The sequence below is a fragment of the Salvelinus fontinalis genome, chromosome 42 (assembly GCF_029448725.1).
Source record: "Salvelinus fontinalis isolate EN_2023a chromosome 42, ASM2944872v1, whole genome shotgun sequence".
Classification (NCBI taxonomy): domain Eukaryota; kingdom Metazoa; phylum Chordata; class Actinopteri; order Salmoniformes; family Salmonidae; genus Salvelinus; species Salvelinus fontinalis.
The window spans coordinates 7,949,349-7,969,348 of NC_074706.1; the positions used below are offsets into that span (position 1 = coordinate 7,949,349).

Genomic DNA, 20,000 nt, shown 5'->3' on the forward strand with positions numbered 1-20,000 from the left:
ATGATCCAGCTCCTCAATAGCATGCAGTGAATTCTGAACATGATTCAGCTCCTCAGTAGCGTGCAGTGAATTCTGAACATGATTCAGCTCCTCAGTACCGTGCAGTGAATTCTGAACATGATTCACCTCCTCAATAGCATGCAGTGAATTCTGAACATGATTCACCTCCTCAGTAGCATGCAGTGAATTCTGAACATGATTCACCTCCTCAGTAGCATGCAGTGAATTCTGAACATGATTCACCTCCTCAATAGCATGCAGTGAATTCTGAACATGATTCACCTCCTCAGTAGCGTGCAGTGAATTCTGAACATGATTCAGCTCCTCGGTAGCATGCAGTGAATTCTGAACATGATTCAGCTCCTCAATAGCATGCAGTGAATTCTGAACATGATTCAGCTCCTCAATAGCATGCAGTGAATTCTGAACATGATTCAGCTCCTCAATAGCATGCAGTGAATTCTGAACATGATTCAGCTCCTCAATAGCATGCAGTGAATTCTGAACATGATTCAGCTCCTCAATAGCATGCAGTGAATTCTGAACATGATTCAGCTCCTCAATAGCATGCAGTGAATTCTGAACATGATTCACCTCCTCAGTACCATGCAGTGAATTCTGAACATGATTCACCTCCTCAATAGCATGCAGTGAATTCTGAACATGATTCAGCTCCGCAATAGCATGCAGTGAATTCTGAACATGATTCACCTCAGTAACTAGATGAAAAGCAGAAAGTAAGTATGACATCCTGGCATTTAAAGCATACAGCATTTTTGAATGTTCACTTACTATAAAACGTTATATTATCATATCCACAATCAGGGTACTATTTTGAGTACGCATATTGAGACAGGCCTATTGTCTCAGTCTTACATGACTGATTAATTGTCATTAGGGATGTATTCTGATTGTAGATTTCTGTTTTAAACAGAGAGATCCTGGTTACACTCCTCCTATAAGAATTTGTTTTGGGGGATAATGGACTTGAGAGGAGGAGGAGAGGAGAAGAGGAGAGGAGGAGGAGAGGGAGGGGTAGAAAAGAAACATGATAATTTTGCCAAGACCTGAAGGGCAACGGCAGGCCCCCAAATTCAATAAAGAAACAATCAAGCGCGGCTAACACGGCATAATGGCTTTTTAAAAAAGATAGATGTAGCGTAAATGACTCCTTTTTGTCCAGGAGGAGCAGGGAGAGAATGGTTTGATGCACTAGGTGAGGAAATCCAGAACCCACCGACCAGCTGATGCTTTCTGATTAGCAGCCAAATTGCAGGAGAGGAAAGAAGAGAGAGAATAGTCGTTTTCTTTGTAAAGGTAGACGGGTGGAGGCCTTTCAGCGATGGGCAGCCATTTTTCTTCCAAAATGGATTTGTATAACCCAGGCCTGGGCAGGATTGGGAAGTTACTTTTTCAGATGATGTCAGGCTCTGCGAATCGTGTGTGTGTGTGTATGTGTATGTGTATGTGTATGTGAATGTGTATGTATGTGTGTGTGTGTGTGTGTGTGTGTGTGTGTGTGTGTGTGTGTGTGTGTGTGTGTGTGTGTGTGTGTGTGTGTGTGTGTGTGTGTGTGTGTGTGTGTGTGTGTGTGTGTGTGTGTGAGATCCCTAATCATGTGTGTGTGTGTGAGATCCCTAATCAGCAGCGAGACGAGAGAGCATCAAGAAACTCATAAGATCCTTGGGTGACATGATAATGCAACTTTGACTGCCTTCCTAACTGCACCTGGTAGAATGTTCCTTGACCAAGAACTGCAGCTTTCCCAGGCGACATTAGACCCCTGTTTACAAGGCTCACACCTTGAAGAATGAACACACACACACAGCCCTCTCGCCCCACACAAACAGTAATAGTAATTCTCATTCACATCCCACCATGCCCTCCTGCCCCTCTCTGATTTATAGAAAACCCTGTAACCATTATTAATCAATCTAAAGGAGTGTGTACTAACAATTTTTGCTTTTTGCTTGTCGTAAAATGGAATTAAGATGGGGCTGAAAACGAACCGGGTGTCTCTCTTAAACTGTGATATGAATATTTTATGGCAGACCTGGGAAGGCTTTATGATTTACGATACAGATTGGGAACACACAAGCCAGGCATGCGTCCCGAACGGCAACCTATTCCCTACCTAGCACCTTATGCGCTCTGGTCCTGCCTGCATAGGGATTAGGGGGCCATTTAGGATGTAGCCTAGCTTTCTGCTGCCACGTTATGACCCCAGCTGTAGATCTACTAACTAGGATCTCCCTGCAACAAGTGGTGTGTAGAGAATGGCTAACGTGCATGTGGTGGTTATCTGCTTCGTACACGGATGTTAGTCACCTTAAGGTCTGCAGAAACATATATTCCGTACGCAACGCCCACAGAGACGCCGAAGTGTTTCTGAATACGCACAGTGTACATCACTGTTGACCTCACACACACACACACACACACACACACACACACACACACACACACACACACACACACACACACACACACACACACACACACACACACACACACACACACACACACACACACACACACACACACACACACATACACACACACACACACTACCATATCCATATACCGGAGCAGCGGTTAGCCACTGTCATAGCCTTCTCTGCGAGTCCTCTGAGCCCTCCAGAGATCTCCCTTCCTCTGTGGAATTAGAGACACGAGCATAACACCCTGGAGAAACTAGCCGCACAACTCCCTTTTAGTTAAAGGCCTTTCATTCAGCTGGAGTACAGTACATGTAGCAGGCTGCCGCCCAGGACGAGTGTGAGGGAGGGATGATGGTCTGATCCGTGTCTAGTCACCGTCCGACGTCTTGCTTATTAACATGACCTTGTGTCGGAGAGCATGGCCTAATCCCAGAACTTCATCGTGTGGGTACGTGTCGTCTGTGCGTGTGTGTATTGCCGAAGAGACTGGGAGCGGTGTGTAATGTGTAATCACCCTTGAGACTGGACATGATTAAGCTCTCAGAAAGCGTTAAGAGGATGTTAATGGATGAATTACCTGTTGGCTGGATTAGATGTCATGTTGTTAACCTGTTCAGTGCCAACGGTGTCCATATTAGGACAGCCTCAGCCTCGCAGGGAGTTACACGGAACCCAAACTGGCTGTGCACGTGCGCCATCGTGCGATGTCGTGCATACATTTATTCCCCCCCCCCCCCCCCCCCCCCCCCCTCCACACCAAACGCGATCACGACACGCAGGTTAAAATATCAAAACAAACTCTGAACCAATGACATTCATTTGTGGACAGGTCGAAAGCATTAAACATGTATGGCAATTTAGCTAGTTCGCTTGCTGTTGCTAGCTAATTTGTCCTGACATATAAACATTGAGTTGTTATTTTACCTGAATTGCACAAGGTCCTCTACTCCGACAAATTAATCCACACATAAAACGGCCAACCGAATCGTTTCTAGTCATCTCTCCTCCTTCCAGGCTTTTTCATCGTTGAACTTATATGGTGATCGCATCTAAACTTTCATTGAATTACCTTGACAACTGGCAAAACAGTTCGTCTTTCAATCACCCACGTGGGTATAACCAATGAGGAGATGGCACGTGGGTACCTGCTTCTATAAACCAATGAGGAGATGGGAGAGGCAGGACTTGTAGCGCGATCTGCGTCAGAAATAGGAATGACTTCAATTTTAGCCCTTTGTAATGCAGACGCTCGTTGGCGCGCGCAAGCAGTGTGGCTGCAATAATTGAATAACATGGATTTCTACATTTATTTTGCGACGCTCACGCACGCGACGTGTCCCGTCTGGTCAGCATGTTAGTATCAGTGTAATCCAGAATAGGTATCTGTTTGTCCTCATATGGATACCGTATGAACCAGACATGGCGAGAGTTAGACTGACTGTGATTTGAGGAACCCTAAAGGAAATTAGGCTAACAGTTAACTCAGACGTTTAAATGTGGCAGCCTTTATTCCAAAGTTTCCGTTGTACTGGATTTCCAAGGTGATCTGACAGCGTGTATTCTGAATATGTGATTAAGTAGAGGTTTTCAGTCAAACCAGGTGTACAAACAAACAGCAGAATATGAAACGGATCATAGACCATCCCTGTTGTTGAGCTTGTCATTTTGACAGAATTAGGGATATTGCTGGAGTTGGTGTATGTTCAGTGAAACCCAAACTGCAGGGGTTGAACATGTATACATTCCCATACACCTGCAGTATGCAGGAAGGGCTTTCAGAAGTCTTACAGACAGGTGGAGTAGAGTGGACACACACACACCAACTGCTAAAGCTTAACGTTGGTTGTCTTCTCTCACTCTCTTTCTTGCTTTCGCTCACTCTCGCTCTCTCAGGCTCGCTATCGCTCTCTCAGGCTCGCTCTCGCTCTCTCAGGCTCGCTCTCTCTCTCAGGCTCGCTCTCTCTCTCCTGCACGCTCTCTCAGGCTCTCTCTCTCCGGCACACTCTCTCTCTCAGGCTCTCTCTCTCTCTCTGGCACACTCTCTCTCTCTCTCTGGCACACTCGCTCTCTCTCTCTCTCAGGCTCGCTCTCTCTCTCCGGCAAGCTCTCGCTCGCTCTCTCTCTTTTGGGCTCTCTCTCTTGGGCTCTTTCTCTCTCTCTATGTCAGTCTCTTTCTCTCATTTGGTGTCTCACTCTTTCTCCCCCTCTCTCTCTTGGTCTCTTTCGCTCTCTCTGTCTTGCGCTCTCTCTCTCTTTCTCCCCCCACCCTCTCTCTCTCTCTCTCTTGGTCTCTTTCTCTCTCTCTCTGTCTCTCCCTCTCGCTCTCTGTCTCTTTCTCCCCCTTTCTCTCTCCCTCTTTATTTCTCTCTCTCTCTCTCTCTCTCTCTCTCTCTCTCTCTCTCTCTCTCTCTCTCTCTCTCTCTCTCTCTCTCTCTCTCTCTCTCTCTCTTCCATCTGATGAGGCCTTTACCGGCCCACTTGACAAGCCATCTCAATAACAGACAACTAAGGTAAACCAGTCGCAGGGGATAGGGAAATCAAAACGAAATAAATCCACCAATCATAGCTCTGTAATCATCAATGTTGGATGTGTGCGCATGTTTCAATGCACTGAAAATTTCAAAGTGAGACTTGTCAAACGAGATGTAATGCACTCACTGTTAAATATAAACTACTGGTAAGTTGGAATTGCATAACACCTGCATAAAAGTTCAGTCAGTTTTATTCTGTAGAAAGTCTGCTGGGACAAGGAACCAAACTGAAGTTCCTAACTGTATTCTTCAAGAGTACCCCATGTTCCCTAAGGTTCCTTCTGCGGAACTTTCTGACACCTGGCACACCTTTACCTGGCCATTGGGTTGGAACGAAACCTGCGCCTCACTCCCCAAGCCCTCAACCTTTACTGTATCGCTAGCTATTTCATCTGTCTAGGGCCACGGGGAGCAGGGGAGCTCCACATAATTAGCCCAGGGTAGAGTGAGGGGAGCTGGGGTAGCTCGGTGCAGTCTCCCCCATGGGTCTCCATCACTGAAAGGGTCTCCATTGGAAGTCACCTGCCAAGGGGGCCCCTGTGATGCTAAGGCCCTGAGAGAGGCTCCTTTTAGGGGGACGGGGGTAAGGGCCCCGTCCTCTCCATCCTCGACAGAGCAGATCACTCTGGCCCCTGGTGCATCCCCTGCTGTCCCTCTACTGTTGGCCCCTCACACACAGTTTTATAGCCAATTTTCTGCGATTCTACATATTCTGCGTACACTTTTTCAGTTTTAGAGCTAGTTTCCTGCAATTCTTTGCATTTTGCCATGGATAATGCTGTCATTTTGCTCAAACATAATAACAAAATGAATTCATTGTTTTTGCAAGTTTCTATTCATCCGTAATTAAAACTTGAAACAGACAGATACGCACGCACGCACGCACGCACGCAAGCACGCACGCAAGCACGCACGCACACACACACACACACACACACACACTGTAACTGTTAGACGGTGGACTGCTAGGCTCTAACCTCACCTGCAATGGGAATCAATCATTTTTATTCTTCAGTTTTTTTGTCAAAAGACATCATTTCACCTTTCACTACAAATAGTCTCCTTCCCTGGTAAGGACCACGTTTTTGCAGGATAATTAGAGTGGGAATGGAGGGCATAAACTGGCCTTGGTAAATTATGGTCTTTTCATATTCTGTTTGAATGACAAAGGGAAACAATTTAGCATTAAGAAATTGTATATGCTTCTTATTTTCCAATTTTCTACATAAAATCAAATAAAAGTAACACAACAAAAGTCTAAGGTCTCCATGAGGTTAGCCAACAAAAGCAACTCATTCCCTATTATTTGACATGCCCCAGTCATTCATTCATTCCTCCTACCTGTAGCTCTCTGCAGCCGTAGTACTTCACTGTCCTATTGCAAAGAACAAACAAAGGACTTGCGTATCTCCCTGCCCAGCAAGCAGTCTCATCTGTATCAGCCCCATTGTTGTCCTCAGCTTTTTGAGAGGAGAAGAAGACTTAGATTGTAGAAGAGACTCAAATTGTGGCATCACATTTGAGACGTATACCCTTTGATGTTCTCTTTGTGTGTGTGTGTGTGTGTGTGTGTGTGTGTGTGTGTGTGTGTGTGTGTGTGTGTGTGTGTGTGTGTGTGTGTGTGTGTGTGTGTGTGTGTGTGTGTGTGTGTTTTTCAGGGTGTGTGTGTGTGTGTGTGTGTGTGTTTTTCAGGGTGTGTGTGTGTGTGTTTTTCAGGGTGTGTCGGAGTTTGTGTGTGTGTCTTGGGAACTGAGAGCAGAACAGAAGTCTCCCACGTTCATCCCTCATAACGTACAGACCGGGGACTCTGGGCTGTGCTGATTGAGTCCAGACGCACGCTGTGTCTCTGACTCTCAGAGAACATGGCGGTGTTCTTCTCTTTTTGATGAGACGCTGGTTCATGATGAAACTCATCCCTTGGATCATTAACTCAGAAGACGCGGTCTGATATCCTGTAGATATGTACCATATTTATAATGTATTAGTTGTTATAGGGCCGGATGGATAGGACGTGATAGAAGAGGACTGTTTCTCTGCATCTATTAGACGTAGGGAACTAAGACTGAAAGAGATTATCTATCTGTGGTACGGAGACCCCCTGTGTTCAGGTTATATGCAGCGTAAAGGTAGCCATGTCCATATAACACCACCTTACGTTTTAAGTAACAAATAATAGGCTATAAGGTCAGCTGTTTTCACAGCTGCAGTTGTGGTACAGCATTTGTTATCATGTACTATCAGTCTACAAGTCACAGTACAGCAGCAACAGTCCAAACGGATTATTCAGTTAATGATTTATATGTTATGTTTAAAAAGCATATGGCATTACTTTTAAAGGTGCAGTATGCAGAAATAGCTCTGTCATTTCCTGGTTGCTAAAATTCGAATGGTTTGCCTAATTTCAATTAGTGACAAAACAAGCAATGCATAGTGTAGAGAATCATTTTATCATCTAAACCGCTGCGAAATATCTTTTCAATAACAAAAAATATTGTATTTTCAACTGTTTGAAGATGGTGTACAAAACTGACAGTAAAAGACGCAAAAAAAAGAAACTTACGAACAGGAAGCATAGAAATAGTGCATATAGAACATATCTACTACTTCTTAGGCTTGCTTTCATTGACAATGACAGATCTATAACTCACATTCCTATGTGAATTTGGTCGGCAGCTTTTAATAGTGAAATACTTGTTTTTGTTTCCAAACAGGTTATGGGGAGGTTCTACTTGAGGGTAACACAACCAGTAGATGGAGCTCTAGAGCTACTGGTGACGGATAAATACAGCTAACCATTCAGCGCCATTTACCTCTCCAACCATGTCTGCAATTAAACTGCTAATGATTAGCAGTACTTTGGCTGACATCGCCCATATAAATGGCACATTTGGTGCCGAATAGCTTCTTCTATTCCTAATTGATGAGAGTATGAATTGTGTTAGGTCCTTCAGATTGTAGCGGGCCAGGGCCACAACACCAATCTTCTCCCGCTGAGATCTTTATGAATTCAGCCTGGCTCCTGTCTTTATGTTGGAGGTTTTTGGAGGTTTTTTTCTGTGTTTGTTCCTGTTTTTCCTCGGTTCTTGTAAAGGCTGAATCATGGTGGCTTGTATAGCCTGTAGTCAGAGCCGGTCTCATGTGTTAGAAGCAGAGGCGTGTTGCTGTAGTGTACGTTGTAATAAAGGGGGTAGGGGGGGGGCTCAGAGAACAGCCTCTCTATAATGTCTTCTTCTCTCTTTCTCCTGCAGGTCCAAGCATCTGTCTGAGGACAGAGGGAGTGGGAGTCTGTAAATGTAAGTGTCTTGATTTTCTGAATGAATATAATACTAAGTACTATGAATACATATAATAGTAATGTAACATATTGTTTTATAATAACACAATACACAAACAATAGTAATGATAATCTTAACAGTTAATGATGATGAAACTTTACAATAACCATCGCAAAAGTCCAGAAGAAAAGTGCAAGGATCTTGAGGCCGTTAGCTATTTCCGACACTCGGTAGTTGTGCATGATCGAGTCACTTCAAGTAACTGACGAATCTAACCCAGCCTAGAGGCATTTTGGATGGAACCACATGTATCCTGACGATCCACCCTTGTCAGTTCTGACAGGCCATCAAGCATGTCTTTATCCATATCAATGTTTCTGCTCCTGTACAGTACACAGAGAACATCCCTCCTAGCTGCTACCCTCCCCGGCTACCATCCCATCTGCTCAGCCACCCGGTGACTGATGACCCCTCTGGTGTGATTCGCTTGACACACGCACACACTCACCCACCCACTCACACCCCCCGCAGGATAAGTAGTGAATGCAGCTAATAGTACTCTGCCCACGCCTGCCTCACCCTCCACTCATCCATCCACTCATCCCTCCCATCCCTCCCTCCCTCCAATGTTCTCTCCTCTTCTCTCTTCTCTCTTTGGTGTGTCTGACGGCGCTCCACGCTGCCCCATGCTGATTTCCCACAATCCCCCCCGTCAGCAGTGGCCCGCTCAGCACTCGCTACCCATGAGCACTCTCTTCTCTACTGGCCCATCTTTTCTTAGGGGAGGCAGCGTGGGGGCAGCGTGTTGTGTATTGTACAGTAATGCACAATGTCAGGCCCCCTGAGAACAGAGAAAGGCGTCGGGTAAGATGAGGGGGGGGGGGGGGGGTCAGGGAGACTCTAACCCTACATTGAGAGGATTAAAAGTTAGCCAATGCAGAGAGGTTAGCCGGGTAATGTGTGTTGAGTCTCTATCACGGCAGATACATATCTATCGCTTGACAGTGATCCAGCCTGTGCTTTGAGGACCCATTGACCATAGTTAGTGTTTAGTTAGTTTATTAAAACATCCAGAGGTCTAGGACCTGTTCAAGAAATGTGGATCTATAAGAAGGTTCTGTTGGTTTCGTTTGGCGCATGTTTCGTAACTGAGAGCTGACATTTTAGGATATCGAGAAACTGCGCATCTGTGATTTCACAAAATGGCGGATGATGTTGGGATGAGCACAGAAGGTATGTGTGCGAAGCTGAAGTGGGCCTGTGTTTCTCAAAATGTCCGTATTTTAATGAATACAATATAATTATGATACTTCACATAGTTCTTCTACCCTAATCCACAGTAATCTTGTTACATGTCTTTAGTTTGTCAAATGTATTTTTTGGATTATTGTGAAATTTTGTGTCAACTATCGTGACAGGCAGATAGATTTTCAGGGCAATTTTCAAAGCTCCCTATAATCACATTTGCCAGTAGAACAACTAAGAGAGTCAACTATTACTCATATAGATAATTGTTTTAAATTCCATTTGTTTACGTGTAGAATTTGGCGGCCATTGCTTCCTGTTTTCTCAAGTCAATTGAATATCCGTGTTTGACATTTTTGACATTAAATAGTGGACATAATTCATTATTATAGTTTAGACGTCTCTAAGGCTTAAGAATGAGGGAATTTTACACTTTGGTAATTATTTACGGGTCTTGAACAAGGCTAATTTACAGTGTGGGCTGAGTTATTATACTGAAATATAGCTTCTAAGTCCATGTCCTTGACCACATTGAAAATGAGCAGGGAGACGGCCCCACTAAAGGACGAAAGGCCATTTCAACCGCACATTGTTAAATTCTCACTTAATTACCATCCACATTACTTTGTATTAGAAGAACACGAAATTTATAGCAGTACTGTGCTCTTAAAAAAAAGACAACGAAAAGCAATTAATGTTGAAGTCCTCTTCAACGGCTTTTGTTATCGTTTCCTATTTAAGAAACTGCAAGGAGGTGGACTTAAAAAGGAAAATATGGTTAACAGTCATATTAATTGCGAGTTGATTATTGCGAATCGTAAGCAGACGTAAAGGTTCAGTAGTTTACAATGAATTTTTTTAATTAAAAGGGATTTGCGTGATTGAAATGACTTATACATACCTTGTTAATAGGTTATCAAAATGAACAGGCCTCTATGGTTGAATAGTGCATTGGAACTATTTCCCAAGATCATGAGTTGTGGAGACTTAAAAGGGTGCCCTCTGGACTCACTAAAATGTCCTAGTTTAAGAATTTAACATTTTGAGGTAGACAAATACCTAATGAGTCAATTGACATTTAATTACGTTATATATAACTATAGTATTCTATAATAAAAATGTTTGAAATGCGTACATTTTTAAAGTCATTACAATGGTACGTAATGTAAAAAAAGGCTAACTGTAACAACCTGGCAAAGAACTTGCCACAATAGAGTCTCACTGCCCACCACCCACATAACCAGCAAGTTTACTGGTGTGCTTAATCGTCACAACAAAAAAGAAAAACTCTAAACATCAGCAGTGCCCAAAAAACTGTACCTTGTGACAATCCACTTGAGTGTCCGATAATGTCCTCTCTCCTCGCCGCAAGAGCGATACTTTTGCAGTCTTTTGTGCAGGCCAGAGGCTCTGCCTGCCTGTCGTCTAATGCCTCTGTATGCCTGTACTCCTTCTCTATCCCCCTTCAACGGCCTGTCTGGGCTAGAGAGATAAGGGCAAAGTTGTATTCTCAGAGAGGTAATACACCTGCAATCTGCAGCGGTGGGGCTTGGTGATGCTATCATTAAGGGAATATTTACCTCTCGCCGTGAAATGGAAGCTGGTCACGCAGCGTGTGGCGAGGGTAGGTGAGAGAGGGCCGAAGAGGCGACACGGTGGAGAGAGATTGACGCAGATGCTGACGCACGCACAAACGCACACTAAATTGCCCTGAATGGCTGCTCTTAACATCGCAAATGTAAATATGAAAGCTATTTCAGAATAGTTCAAAAAGAAATAGCACCTGTGCGGTTTCAGTCTCTCAGTGCCACAGATGAGACTTAGCGTAGTAAAAATCGGGTGGACCTCTCTCTGCATCCTCTATGAACTGATTACAGACTGTTTGACATGTATTGATGTGAGGCAGGATGTCTTCATCAAGAACTAGAGCAAAGTCCTTTCAGTTCTACAGGCTCTGGCTCTGTAGTTTCACCGCAGTCAGATGAAGACTGCATACTGTTTTGCTTCGGTGTCCCAAGGGCCCGAAACTCGGCTATTCCTTTTCAAGCCACTGTCAGAAATACAGCGGATAGCGAAGGCTGTATCCCTGTAAGCCAATTACTGTGCTGACACCAGCGCTGTCCCCCAGCAGGACAGAACATGGGGTGGTGGTACAGTATATATATTGCGGCCCTTGTATAGATTGTGTCCAATACTGCTAATACAGTAGGATGTTGTTAAGTCATCAAACTGCTGCTTATCAGGACTGGTGCTGATGATGCCATTAGTTTTCTGTTCTTATCAAAGAACTGCCAGGATAATATCAACCCTCCAAAATGGCAGTCATGCTGAATTTGATGAGAACATGGAACATGTGAGAGCAATTGCATGAATTTGGATGGTCTAACCCAAGGGTTTTCAAATCTTACTCGACGAAGTCCGGAGCCCGCTGGTTTTCTGTTCTACCTGATCATTAATTGCACCCACCTGGTGTCCCAGGTCTAAATCAGTCCCTGATTAGAGAGGAAGAATACCCCTGTGTTAGATGAAAAGGAAAGGCCATAGGATCACTTTTAGGAGGACTGGTAACAAGCTGGAGGCAAGCGACTCAGTGGGGAAGTCGGAACTACTTCTCACAAGTCACTCTGTGGAGGAATATGTTTGTGTTGGGGTGTGATTGTGTCAAGCAGCCATTTTGTTTGTGGTGCCACAACAGCATCCAAGTCACCAAATCAATCCCGAGGAAAATGCAGAGGCACGATAGCGATTTTGTGGCGTCAGAGTTTTGTTCTGAAGGTTGTTTGTAACTATCAAAACCGCCGACACATCACTTTGAGAGGCTGAGGCGCGCTAAATGGATTTTGACTGTTTTTGTTTACAGATGTGCCGATTTAAAATTCATGAAAGCAAACAAACACTTAGTGCTGCTTTGCAGCCTCTTCATAGCGAAGATATTCCCCCATCACTCTAATATATCTCACACCCAATGTGAGACTAATGCTACTGTATAATGTATTCTGGTTGATTTCTTCTTTGTCTTGTGTACTTAAGCCGTTTGTCGCTGTGTATTTAGCTCAAACAGTAAATGGAAATGATAATATGATTCCTCCTTCACTGTAGAGTTAAATGTCATGTGTTGTGCTCCTCTTACTAAACAACCACATAGGCAGCTAGCTGTATACATTGTTCCAACTGGAAATTCATTGGACTTGTTTAACAGGTAGACCTTGAGGTGAGGGAAGCTTGATTAAAAACCCGAATAATGTGACTCTGGAAGTAGAAACTCATTTGACACTTTGACTTGGCTGACTTGGCTCAGACAGGAAACGGCCCTCAACCTTCGGTTACCGTGTAGGAATTAGGCCCAGTCAACTCCACATCGAGACCCCATCTCAATGCTAAATGAGGTGCTCTGGGGAGTTGGTGGAGACTATCAAGCTTCGTAATGAGTCTGTGGCCTGTCATTCTTTTTACTGTTCCAGAATCAGTTTTTGATTTAACAACTTGGAGAAAGAAAAGGTCTGAAATGAAATGTGTAGCCTGAAAGCATTCAGAGATTATTCAGAAATTATTGTAATTATTACAGTTGTAATCTTGAATCATCTTTTAATTCTGATATCATGTAGTCATTACTAGAGCAGCAGTAAAGCAAATCCCCCAATAGTTAAAGATAATTATTTTGGAAATGCTCAAAGCAGAAAATAAGTTTGAAGTGTTATGATATTCATCTACCTTGGTTCTATTTAAAATGAGCTCACTCTGTTGTTCTCAAAGTCAAGAATCATCTTCTTTGGACTGTCTTTTCAAGTTTTCATTTGAACAAGTTTGAGAATATTGCACTTTAGCTCTCTGAGGCAATCAGCACCATTCTGAACATAATCTATTTTCAATAATTGCATGCTGCACTTACACTGCGTCAGGCCGGCGTAACAGTGTGCAATTAAACCTACGTGTTGCCCTGGTGAACGGATGCATTGGGCTGATTCAGGGAATTAAGGCCAGCGCGTCGTTTTTTAAAACATCTGGCACAATGAGGGAGGGGGGGGGGGCTGGAAAGAATTAGAGGGAGAGATGAAGACTGGAAAGAAAGAGGAAAGAACGGGGAGAGAAGGAGAGTCGAGACAGAGTAAGGGAAAGAGAGAGGTTTGGGTTTTTGGTCAAGTTTCATCCACTCTCCTGAGGAGGATCATCAGCTCTAGCTGAAATCCCTCCGCTACTAATGTGTTTACAGAACATATACGGATGCAGGAACTGTGTGCTCAGTCATTTGCCCCGGATATCAAATGACGCAATTTCAGCGCAATGCAGAATTGTTTTATCTGGCTCTGTGGAGCGCTAGCCCTGCCTACCCCCATTTGCTTTCACTTGTCTTTAAATAGGGTCAGCCTTGACTGGCTTCTAGACAGGACTGTCATGCCTTCTGAGATCAAGACTGTATGCTGTACTCTCCCCACCAGAAAAATAAAATGGCCTCCATTGTGTCTTGTAGATATAAACAGACATGGTCAGACATCAGCTGTGCAAATAGACCTCATATGGGCACGGTTCACCACTGTATACATCACGTCACCTTACAGTACATTAGGGACTTAGTTTGAAAAGTTTGAGGGATGAATTTAAAGAAGGAGGGATGAAGGAGGGATGAGGGGAAGTATCGGAGTGTTCCTGAATGATCGGCGCTGGGAGAGCGGGAAAGAGGGATGCCGAGGCTGACAAAGTTACGGGAGGAGGAGGAAGGAGAAGGGTGCTGACAGCCCCGTATGAAGGAAGGGCTGGGTTGATTCCAGCTCCGTTTCTGTGCTAAGAAGCTGCCAAACATTCACCTCTGACCTCAACGGCAATTTGTCATATCGGCCCTGACAGGCTGTAAGTTTCTAAAAATGCCGGAGGATGGGTGTTATCTGACAGCCTATCATTTCGCTTCCCCAAAGTCTCTTGCATCACGTCGAATGATGAAACTTTGCCAAAAGATCTGTTGTTTGCAGTAATCTGACACTCACGCCTACTTTTCGTCAATCGAGTCATGTTAATTTAGGCCTTCCTATCTTTGTGTCATAATAATCAATTGAATATATGGTAAGGTAAAAATAGATTCAAGATGATTTACTGTGAAAGTTGTAGACTACAGGCCCCAATGTTACGTTTTAATTGAATCTATGCCAATCATGTTTAATTGAACTCTTTTAATGTTTTAATCTATGAACTGCAATGCATAAACAGACAATATGAACATGGCAGCATACAGAGGCTGTGTTCAACTGCTCCTGCACCTATCAAACCACTGATTTAGAACCTTTCAGAATATTCCACTCCAATTTTAACCTTATAAAATCCCACTTGACATAAATAGCGAACATCGTTCCGTGTGCTCAGAAGAGCGTGTAGCTAACCAGAGATGCAACCGAGAGGTTTATAACGACGCCGTGACATTTGGGGGAAATGACAGGAACCTAATAAAACAAATGGGCGAGCCGGTGACAATCTGGTAATAAGATTGTTTTACCTCACTGCATCAGTGCCTTTGATACTGTCATAGTAAATCAGGGGCTGTGTCCCAAATGGCAACCTATTTCCTACATAGTGCACACATTTTGTCAAGAGCCCGATGAGTTACACTATGTTCCCTCCGCCCGGTTTCCCTATAGCGATGGAATTTAGGCTTACGAGTGTTTTTAACGATGCATCTACGGAGGTTCTAACAATGACATTAGCCTTAAGATGCTTTTGGGAAACTGGGCCCAGGTTAAAAGTAGAGCACTATAAAGGGAACAGGGTGCCATTTGGGACTCATCCTATACATAGTAAATCAGGGCTGTGTCCCAAGTTGTATCCTATTCCCTACATGGTGCACTACTTTTGTCAAGAGCCCTATGGGTTAACCTCTGGGTCCAGGTCAAAAGTAATGCTCTCTAAAGGGAATATTGTACCATTTGGGACACATCCATAGTAAATCAGGATTGTGTTCTTGGCAGAGCGGCCATATTAACCCTTCTTTCATAGTACTCAGGGGGGGACTGAGAGAGAGAGAGACCCTGGCCCCATTGCTGATTCAGGGTACAAGTCACACCAAAGGACAAGGTCGTTGGCCAGGCCCAGTGATTTAGGCCTAATTTAGTGCTAATAGCAGAATGTGAAATGTCCATTTAACGCCCCAGACATGATATAAAAATACCATCCAAAACCTTGCTTTAGCAGAGAAGCAGGAGGAAACAAAAAAAAGGAGGAAAGGTATCTGAGTTGATGGGGAATCATGGATTTTGAATTGTAAGTTTTAGTATGTTTTCCTTTCAAGGATAATACATTAATGCAATATCATTTTGAAGTACGAAGGAACCACGTACTAATTTAAAAGTAATTTTCTTTGTTGGTAGTTTTAAGAGTTTGATTTATATTCACTCCTGAGAAGAGAACTCATTTTTATAGATATAGAAATAAGTTATAAATGCAATGTGTTGCGGTTCTGTTTTTGTTTTTGGAAAACAAAGGAAATGGTATTGTAGTTCTACCTCGGTCTATGAAATGGGGTATATATTGAATGTTGTATATTAAAATAAAGTCATCTATTTGATGGAAATGTATAGTTTGATTATAAGAATCTTTATTCTTGTTACTTAATTGTCTCATTTATTGAGAAGAGAAATTTTTTTAAGTATACATTTTTAAATTGTTTCGATTCAAGTAGCCTACATGTTTACACCTGCGTGGTCCTCTGCTAAATTAAAATCAATTACATTGTTATTGTATTTTTTGTTCACTCAATTTCACATTTACCATATTGGTCCTTTTTTCAACTGTGAGCAGAGTATCTAAGATGTATAGAATCATGCTTTTAAGATGGAGTGAGACGGTTTGAAGGGTCAACCAGGGTAAGGGATCGGGAGCCGACGCAACTGCTGTAGGCCAAGACCAAAGTGACGGGCACGGGAAGCGAGTGAAGAGGGGGACCGACACAAATCCATAATCGAAAATCAATAATTGAGAGAAAGCTTTGGCTAAGCGGGTAAAAGGAGCTTCAATTGAGATTGCACTACAGAGAGCACTATTGTCCTGCACTGAGCTGTTGGTTGATGTCATACATGACATACACCTCTTTAAATGAACGACCTCTTTGTCCTATCAATCATAGTTCTATAGTCTCAGTAGATATAGATGTTTATGCAATATATATATAGTTTTTTATATATATATATACTGTATATATAATTGTGCAATTTTAGTGTTCATGCTTAACATGTTTTAGAGAGAGGAACAGTTGATATTCTGTTTTTGCCAGGTCCTTATATACTGTACACCTGGAACCCCCATTATATATTTTTTTAAACAATAGATTATTCCGTTTTTAATGTTTATTTACATATATAGTTTGAGTTCCAGGTGTATAATCGAACCTATATAAAACATGTTAAGCATCTCATTTAAATGCATGACAGTTTGGCGGTTTGACCGGAGGTTACTTCAAAACGCAACACTTTCATCTAGTGTATAGTTTCAGGACAACACTGTAGGAGTAACAGAAAGAGAGGTAGACAGATGGATAAATAAGTGAACAAATAAGCAACTATCCTCTCAGCTACAGTAAAAAGTAGATTTTTATGGGCAACCACGCGCCCATGTATGCCATCAAATGAGCTTTTTGTTTGTGTTGTCAGGTGCAGCTCCAAGGGGAGGCTTAACTTTGTCAATTAGTGCGCTAGCGATTTTTTAATTTTGTCTTCCCTACCTCAAATGTTGACCACGAGGGAAATGTAGAGGTTTAAAGAGTGTAACCAGCACGTTAATGTGCAAACTTAATTAAGGCAACTGTAGAAACCCATTATAGGTACCTTGGAATTAGCCAGTCAATCTCCAGCATCTAAATTGAATTTCTTAGCTTCGCAATGGTGCCCAATGAGTCCCGTCTAGAGAGCCAACGGTGACCTCCTGGGTTCAATTTGGGATGTGGTGAACACACATAAAAATGTACGCTTATATTAGCTACGATAGAGAAGTCAATTAAGAAACTGCTTCGGCAATCCAATTATATGTCTTTAGACAATTCCTCCCTCCTTTTTTCCATAATGAAGAAAGTAAAAACACATGGGGGTTTTAAATGGGCTTTTATTTTTCTTCTCCCTTCATTTTACTGTCTTAAAGAGAAGGAGACATGTTATTGACTTTCAATTTAAATTAAAAGACTTCCTTCAATTCGATGTCAAGGAATCTGGTCTGAGGAAAGCTAGAAGCTAGGGCCTAACCGTTTGCTATTAGATTAAGTCCAATAATGAACAAAGTAATGGACACCTTGTTGAATCGCATTGTTCTCATTTATCGCCACGGTCACCGGAGACGAACGCTCTTTGGCCGGTGCTCCCTGAAGAACTCTGAACCCTCAGTTCAATTTCCAACAGTATTATGCAAGGTCCAGTGGACAGAGATGTTTATGGAGACAACCAGGCAATATCTCCAATCTCCCAACCTTTCTACCCAGTTAGCCCACCGTCACCCTGTCAACGTTATTACCATCGATCACAGCCTAAACCAACTTCATTAGGTGTGCCTGTCAAGATATCATTTTAATTTCAGCGGCCAGGTAATTCAGTTTTACAGTCAAAGGGGCTGCGCCGGCGTGTCCGTTGTGTTGAATAGCGCTCATTCTCTAATGGAATTAATGGGCCGTGATATTTATGTTTAGCTGCACGTAGACAATGAAGTTGTAACAAAGGTGTGGTGCTGAATGCGCCGTCGCATTGTTCAACGCAAACTAGTTTGTGTCTGGGCAAGCTTGATAGAGACAAGAGTAATTGAAATGCATAGGCCTGTTCCCTCGCTCTCCCTACACAAAGTGTGATGGGCATTGTTAAGTTTGTTCGACACGGCTAATATAGTTGTCTGGATGAATCCGTCTTGGAGATACCATGAAATCGCCATAGATTCCATCCGATTTCTTAACAAGCTGATCGTTTTTGTTCTCTTTTAAGTGGACTTTTTCGTTGTCGTACATTGACATTCTAAGATCTCTCATGAAAAACCCTACTTGTATGTGTGCAAGAGTAGTAGTGTTTTCATGATCAAAATAGAATTGACTGTAGAATTGAATTGGAACAATTGACTGCATAGAAGTCAAGAGTGTCTCTTGCCAGAAATAGCTCAAAGAGAATGGTGTGAATATAAATGTGCTTTGACAATGTAGCGTCAACTGTTAACATTGTTTTCCCTCATTTTGAAACTGACAAAAACGATGGGGGGGATGACTGAAATACTACCAGTGACCTGATTGGTTGCTGACTGACTGCATGCCAAATTTCTGACTGGTTAGAATGCCAACCAATCACTGCTTCATATTATTTTAAAAAGCTATTCTATTTGTCCTTCTCTCAAATCCCATCAGCCCTCCTCAACACTTCTGCTCCCTCTCGGGTAGAAACACATCAGCCAATAGAACGCGTGCAAATTTTACCACCAACCCCCCCCCCCCTCCTTTCCGTCTCAATCTTAGAAATTGTTCCCCCAATCTAAATTCATGTTTCATTTTTTTTGTTTGACTTTCCACAAATGATCCAGCCTGTTCGTCAGAACATCAACATTACATCATAATGACCGATGCATAAACAAGCAGCTTGCCATGACAACCTATCACTCATATCATGGTGACTCAATGCTAGATAGCTCTAGAGCAATCCTTTAATATGAATGAAATCGATGTCAAATGAGAACTACCCATCTGTTTTGCTGCGAGACTAGGCCATTATCCCATCAGGCTGTGTTAGTGCGCCAAGCTCCTAGTGCCATACTTACATCCTGTGCATGTGACATACATTGGACATATATTCCAGCCCATGCAGCTATCTGCTGAGGCAGATGGCTTCCTTCTGCATAGTCAGGGAACAGGGGTGAGGGGGAATAATTGTCTTCCGAAAGGCTTTCCGTAAAAATTCAAAATCACTTCTGAATAATCCCCGTCTTTTTCCATATTTAGGGTAGCAGAGAGGAATGTATGCCAGGGAGTCAAGACGCCTGCAGTTGTGGGTGAATGTGTTGAGATGGGAGAGTAGGAGCTAAATCCTCCCTTGTAAAACCCAACCAGGCTTCACCCACCCCATTTAAAATCCTATACACGCTTCAGGTGATATGGTGTCAGAAAGATCTCTACTCCAACCAGAAAGAGCTAAAAACCAAATCCCAAAAGATCAGTGTGGAGAACCTTTTCTGGCCAGCTTACTGTCATGGCCGTCATAGCGGTGTCTCCTTTTTCACTGAAAATAGAACTGCAGCTATGTCAAAATGTGTAAACATAGACGTTGTCACATCAACAGCTCCCGAAACCCCCTTGTGCATTTTACCTTCTCCGTCTGTGAGACAAAAATAGGATATTTGCATGCCATGTCCACGGCAGTAGTCAGTATTCACAGTTGAATACTTGTTTAGTCCGTGTGTAACGCTGTGTTGTTGTTTGTGTCGCACTGCTTTGCTTTATCTTGGCCAGGTCGCAGTTGTAAATGACAACTTGTTCTCAACTAGCCTACCTGGTTAAATAAAGGTGAAATAAATTT

At 43.0% G+C, this 20,000-nt stretch overlaps 1 protein-coding gene across 2 annotated transcripts in view; it reads left to right on the forward strand.

Moving 5' to 3' along the window:
* Window positions 1–20,000, forward strand: part of LOC129841128 (teneurin-3-like) — a 570,942-nt gene that overhangs the window by 105,779 nt on the left and 445,163 nt on the right. Inside the window, exon 2 of one of the 2 annotated variants that reach the window (XM_055909241.1) lies at window positions 8,221–8,265. The gene's annotated coding sequence lies outside the window, so the exon portion shown is untranslated. Of the gene's footprint in view, window positions 1–8,220; window positions 8,266–9,168; window positions 9,481–20,000 lie in introns of those variants that run through there. The other variant, XM_055909243.1, reaches the window with a different exon arrangement.